Here is a 6,000-nt window from a genome sequence, read left to right on the forward strand (position 1 = left end):
GTGCCACTGGACTACCAGGGAAGTCCCTCCAAATTCTCTTCCAGTAACCAGACACACTGGCATGTCTGCACTGAAATGGATGTATATTCACGCGGAGTGGGACATGGGTTTTGGCACCAAAACTGAAAAGGCTTTTGGTTTTCAGAGCTTGGGGATTGTTGGGATTCTCTCTGGAAGGTTGTGAATCATCCTCCTCTCCTGCTTGGAAACACCATCATTTTCCTTGGACTAGCCTTGAAGGAGTGGCGTGCTGAGGAATGGAATCAGGTCTGCGGTTCCGCCAGTGATGGTCTCTACAGAGCCCCCTCAGCCAGCTTCTTCCTTAAGGCTGATTCACCCGCAGCTAAGCAGACCCCTGCAATCCCCATATTCCAGACCCATCTCAGCTCCTGGCCTGGCAGCCTCTCCAAGGCTGATGGGAACATCCTGATTCACCATCCCCTGCTGGTTGCTTCCCTTGGGATGTCGTTCTCATACCAGAGGTGAAGGCTGCGGAAGCCTGGGGCAAGGAGCCCCAGCAAGCACTGAGGCTGAGAGTGTTTTCTGAAAAGGATAAAACGTAGATGAAGTTTCAGGTTTTGCAGAAAAGACACAGGTCACACACTGAGCAGACTTTAACAAGCAAAGAGCAGCAGGCAGGGAGCCAAACGCATGTGACTGTGCTTGGCCAGAGTCAGTTTGCTGCTCACACTCCAGGAACTGGCCCTGCCTCGTCATCAGCTCTGAACCCAAAGGGACCAGAGGAAGAGGAGCTGTCAGAGTGGCAGGGAGGGCAGTGGGAGTGCCTTTGAGTGATAGTCCTGGATTTAAGACTTGATAACACAGTTCCCACCTGGGCTTCAGTTCTGGCCCTTCCACTTACCAGCTGGGTGACCTTGGGCAAGTCACCTAACCCCTCTGTGCCTCGTGTGTGGAATGGAGAGTCATCACACTTACCATTGATGGTGGTGAAGTCAAATGCTTTGATCCATGTAAACGTGTTCACAATACCTAGCACGTAGTCCTCTCTCGGTAAATGCCCATGGTTATTATGTGTATCTGTATTAGTTGCTCATGTCCACCACTTTGCAACCCTATAGACTATAGCTTGTCAGACTGCTCTTTCCATGGGATTTTCCATGTGAGAATACTGGAGTGGGTTGCCATTCCCTTCTCCAGGAGATCTTCCCAACTCAGGGATGGAACCCGGTCCTCCTGCATTGCAGGCAGATTTTTATCATCTGAGCCACCAGGGAAGCCCTGGTTATTGTAGCTGGTACTTAGAACCATTTGTCAGGTGCTAACCATTATGTGGTCAAGCCCAGACTGAACCCCAAACTGCTGCTTTCAAGTTCAGTCCCCTGGGAAAAAAAAAAAAAATTGAAAAAATTTAAGGATATGTAAGAAAAAAAGATTTTCAGAGGCATAAGGTCCAGCACATAGAGAGGACTGTACCCCAAATTGAAGCTGTTCTCAGCTGAGGGCAGCCAAGGTGGGGCTGGGGCTCCACTGAGTTCCGTGGACTTGGGCAGAGCTGGGCTTGGAGCCACATACACACCCACACCCCCTTACCACCACCCCCCAACACCACACACACCCACACCCCAGGGAAAAAGAGGCCAGCGTTGAAGGGAGGCCTGAGGCAGTGTCTCCGCTGGGTGGGCTAGGAGGGAGAGCTGGACCCTGTCCCATGGTGGAGGTGCACTGGGCAGGCTGGGAGGGGCCACACGGTACCTGCCATGTGTCCCCCTATCTGTGCTGAATGGACCTGTCCACGTAAGGACTGAAAAGTGCTTGCTGGAAACTTGGGGCCCTGCTCATGGAGAGAAAGATTCTGGCTTGGTGTCCATAGAAGCTCTTCATACACACACACCAGCCAGCCCATGCACCCACCCGCTGAGCAGATTTCCCCTCTTTTCTGAGGCAGCCACCCAGACCTGTTTTAATATAAGGGAAAGCTGCTCTGGGGCCTAGGTTAGTTACCTCTTGCAGAGCACTGGCCAGCTCCCTTCACCTAGATCACCCTCAAACTTTGTTGAGGCCTCATAGGCAAGCAGTGTGAAAATAAGACCACCCAAATGAGATCACCCAAATAGAGGCTGTTTATTCAGAGAGCCTGCTCTAACAAGGAACTCAGTAGTATTATTTGCATTCAGCAGACACTCCAAGGCAGACTGAGAAAGCTTTCTAGTGGGAACAAGGGGAGGCTTAAGGGATGCCCTATTGGAGGCTGTGGGCTGGGGGAATTGGAGGTGGGCTAACTAGAAAAGGGGCATCCCATGTAATTGATTAGGGGAGCGTGTTTGATTTTCTCTAGTTGAACCGGTTGAAAATGGGGACAAAAAATGGTGAAGCTGGCAGTTATAGTCAAGTCCTGACTGTTCTGGGCTGATTGCCACAGGTGTTGTCATCTGAGTTCCTGAGCTGATGGCAGCTGAGGTTGTGGGTTAGAGTTCTGTTGTCATAGATGTCTGGCCACTGTCTGTCTGTATTAATACATTGTCTCTCAGCAGTGAGACAGTATTAGTTCTTTTCTCTCCTTCCGTCTTTCCTTATTTGGCTGCACTGTGTCTTGTTTGAGGCATGCAGGATCTTCTAGATACAGCTTGTGAACTTGGTTGCAGCATGTGGGACCTCGTTCCCTGACCAGGAACTGAACTCAGACACCCTGCATTGGGAGCGTAGAGTCTTACCCCCTGGGCCACCAGGAAGTCCCCTTAACTCTCTTTCTTGAAAAGGGCAGGTTGAGTCACAAAGGCAGAATAAGTCTTAACCCAACATGGGAGCCCTTAGTCTGCCCTGGCAATGAACTGTTCTCCATATTCCTCTGTCCATAACATTTTCTAGATTGACAGTTGTCTCAGGCTGATCTCTGACTGAGTGTAGGTCCATCAGGTAGGAGGGAGTGAAGGGACACTTCAGGCAGAAGGCCGAACAGGGGCTGTTAAAGTGGAAAATGTTTGAGTCCAGGAAGGACACCATCATTTGATAGGGTATCTAAAGAGCCTCTTGATGACAGTGAAAGAGGAGAATGAAAAAGTTGGCTTAAAGCTCAACATTAAGAAAACTAAGATCGTGGCATCCGGTCCCATCACTTCATGGCAGATAGATGGGGAAACAGTGGAAACAGTGGCTGACTTTATTTTTCTAGGCTCCAAAATCACTGCAGATGGTGACTGCAGCCATGAAATTAAAAGACACTTACTCCTTGGAAGGAAAATTATGACCAACCTAGACAGCATATTAAAAAGCAGAGACATTACTTTGCCAACGAAGGTCTGTCTACTCAAGGCTATGGTTTTTCCAGTGGTCATGTATGGATGTGAGAGTTGGACTATAAAGAAAGCTGAGTGCCGAAGAATTGGTGCTTTTGAACTGTGGTGTTGGAGAAGACTTTTGAGAGTCCCTTGGACTGCAAGGAGATCCAACCAGTCCATCCTAAAGGAGATCAGTCCTGGGTGTTCATTGGAAGGACTGATGTTGAGGCTGAAACTCCAAAACTTTGGCCACCTGATGCGAAGAGCTGACTCATTGGAAAAGACCCTGATGCTGGGAGGGATTGGGGAAAGGAGGAGAAGGGGACAGCAGAGGGTGAGATGGTTGGATGGCATCATCGACTCGTTGGACATGGGTTTGGGTGGACTCCAGAAGTTGGTGATGGACAGGGAGACCTGGCGTGCTACAGTTCATGGGGTCGCAAAGAGTCAGACATGACTGAGCGACTGAACTGAACTGAACTTTGGAAAGAACAGAGAAAAAGGAGGAAATTCAAGAAGTCAAAGGAAGACAAAGAGATTAGTGATCTTAAGAAAAATATTTGAACCATCTGAAGCCACACTTCCTCTTGTAATGGCCTAAATCTTGCCCAGGATCCTTCTGTGTTCTCATGCCTGCTGAACATGCCAGGCATGAAAGTTGATTATGGGCCCCCCAACTGCCCCTCTCCCACAGTAGGCTGCTGCTAAGTCGCTTCAGTCATGTCTGACTCTGTGCGACCCCATAGACGGCAGCCCACCAGGCTCCCCCGTCCCTGGGATTTTCCAGGCAAGAACACTGGAGTGGGTTGCCATTTCCTTCTCCAGTGCATGAAAGTGAAAAGTGAAAGTGAAGTCGCTCAGTCACGTCTGACTCTTAGCGACCCCATGGACTGCAGCCCACCAGGCTCCTCCATCCATGGGACTTTCTAGTCAAGAGTACTGGAGTGGGTTGCCATTGCCTTCTCCACCACAGTAGGTTAGAAGCACCTTAAAAAGGTCATAAAAGATTTAGAGAAAGGCAAAGTCCCAGATGGTTTTATGGGAGAGTGCTCTCAGACCTTTGAGAAGTACATGATTCCTGTGTAGATTGTTCCAGAACATTAAAAGATGGGGACAAAATTTATTTAATTACTCATTTTTGGCTATGTTGGAGCTTCACTGCTGTGTGGACTTTCTCTAGTCGAGTGCGAGGACTTCTCGTTGCGGGGACTTCTCTTGTTGTGGAGCACAGGCTCTAGGCCGCACGGGCTTCAGTAGTTGCGGCTCCCAGGCTCTAGAGCACAGGCGTGATTGCTGTGGTGCACGGGCTTAGTTGCTCCTCGACATGTGAGACCTTCCTGGATCAGGGGTGGAACTCATGTCTCCTGCATTGGCAGGTGGACTGTTTACCACTGAGCCACCAGGGAAGCCCAAAAAGATGAAAAAAAAATTATTTCATGATGCCTGCTTAACTTTAATAACAAGACAACCATGAAACTCACACAAAAAAGAAACCTTAGATCATATACAAATATATATGCAAAGATTCTAAACAAAATATTAGCAAATTAAATCCTGTCATTTCCTAATATACTTCAGCCACATAGATTTATTCTCAAATGTAAAGCTGATTCAGCATTAGAAAATAGATGAGAAAAACTATGTTCTATAGACCTTAAAAAGGCATTTAATAAAATTCAATCCCCTTTCCTGATTTTTGAAAAATTCAGTAGGCTAAAAATAAAAAAGAAACTAACTTAACGAAAGACATATTTCAGAAACCATTTCTTTAACCCTGACAATAGTCAGTGGTGAAACTCCAGAGATGCTCTCATTAAAGCTAGGAAAAAGATGGAGATGCTTGCTGTTGTTTCTCTTATTCAGCTCTTCTCTAGAGATCCTGAGCAAAATGGTAAAATGACAAAAATAATTGAAGATAATATAACATATACACATTTGAGGAATAAAAGAATAAAATTGGTATTATTTGAAGATGTTATTTTCTACTTAAAAACTCCAATATATGCATCTAGAAATCTATCTAGAAAACGGTTAAAAGAACTCATTCTCAGTAGCAGTAAAAATGACAAATTATCTTTATTTATTTTTTTTTTGCACTGGAATATTTATTTATTTTTACTTGGCAAAAAGTCAAGTGCTACATTTTGAAAAACAAAACCTCAAACAACCAAATGCATTACCCATCACAGAAGAGGGTCTGGCAACAGTACAAAACATTCTAAAATTATTTTTTTATATAAGTAGGTTTAAAATGAGTTCTGTGAGAACTAAGAAATCTACAGCTTGTAGTTTAATAATAGAAAAAATTAAGACAATTAAAAGATCTGTAGCATCCAGCATTTTGCTTAATTCCCTGTTTATAGCACCTATGTCTCTAGGTTAGAACATGAGAATTCTAGAACCTATGGTGTATGCCTTGCAACACTGTCCAGGGTGGACTTGCTGTCTCCCCTCCCTATCAGTGCCCATCACCAAAAAGAAGACAAATTATCTTTAAAATGAGCTTGTTTGTTGAGGAAAACTTTCAAATGTTACTGGAAGTTATAAAACAAGTGTATTGATAAACCATATCCCTGAAAGAGAGCACATAATACTGCAAATGAATCAAAACCATAAGTAGTCTATAAACTCATTACAGTCCCAGTCAAAACACCAGTGGACTCTTGGGGACTGTTGCAGGGGGGCGGGAGTCATGCTTTATAGATTGACACTATTATGTTAAAGGAACGCACAAAAATAGCGAAGAAGGGAATTAAAGTAGAAT

The sequence above is a fragment of the Bos mutus genome, chromosome 22 (assembly GCF_027580195.1).
Source record: "Bos mutus isolate GX-2022 chromosome 22, NWIPB_WYAK_1.1, whole genome shotgun sequence".
Taxonomy (NCBI): domain Eukaryota; kingdom Metazoa; phylum Chordata; class Mammalia; order Artiodactyla; family Bovidae; genus Bos; species Bos mutus.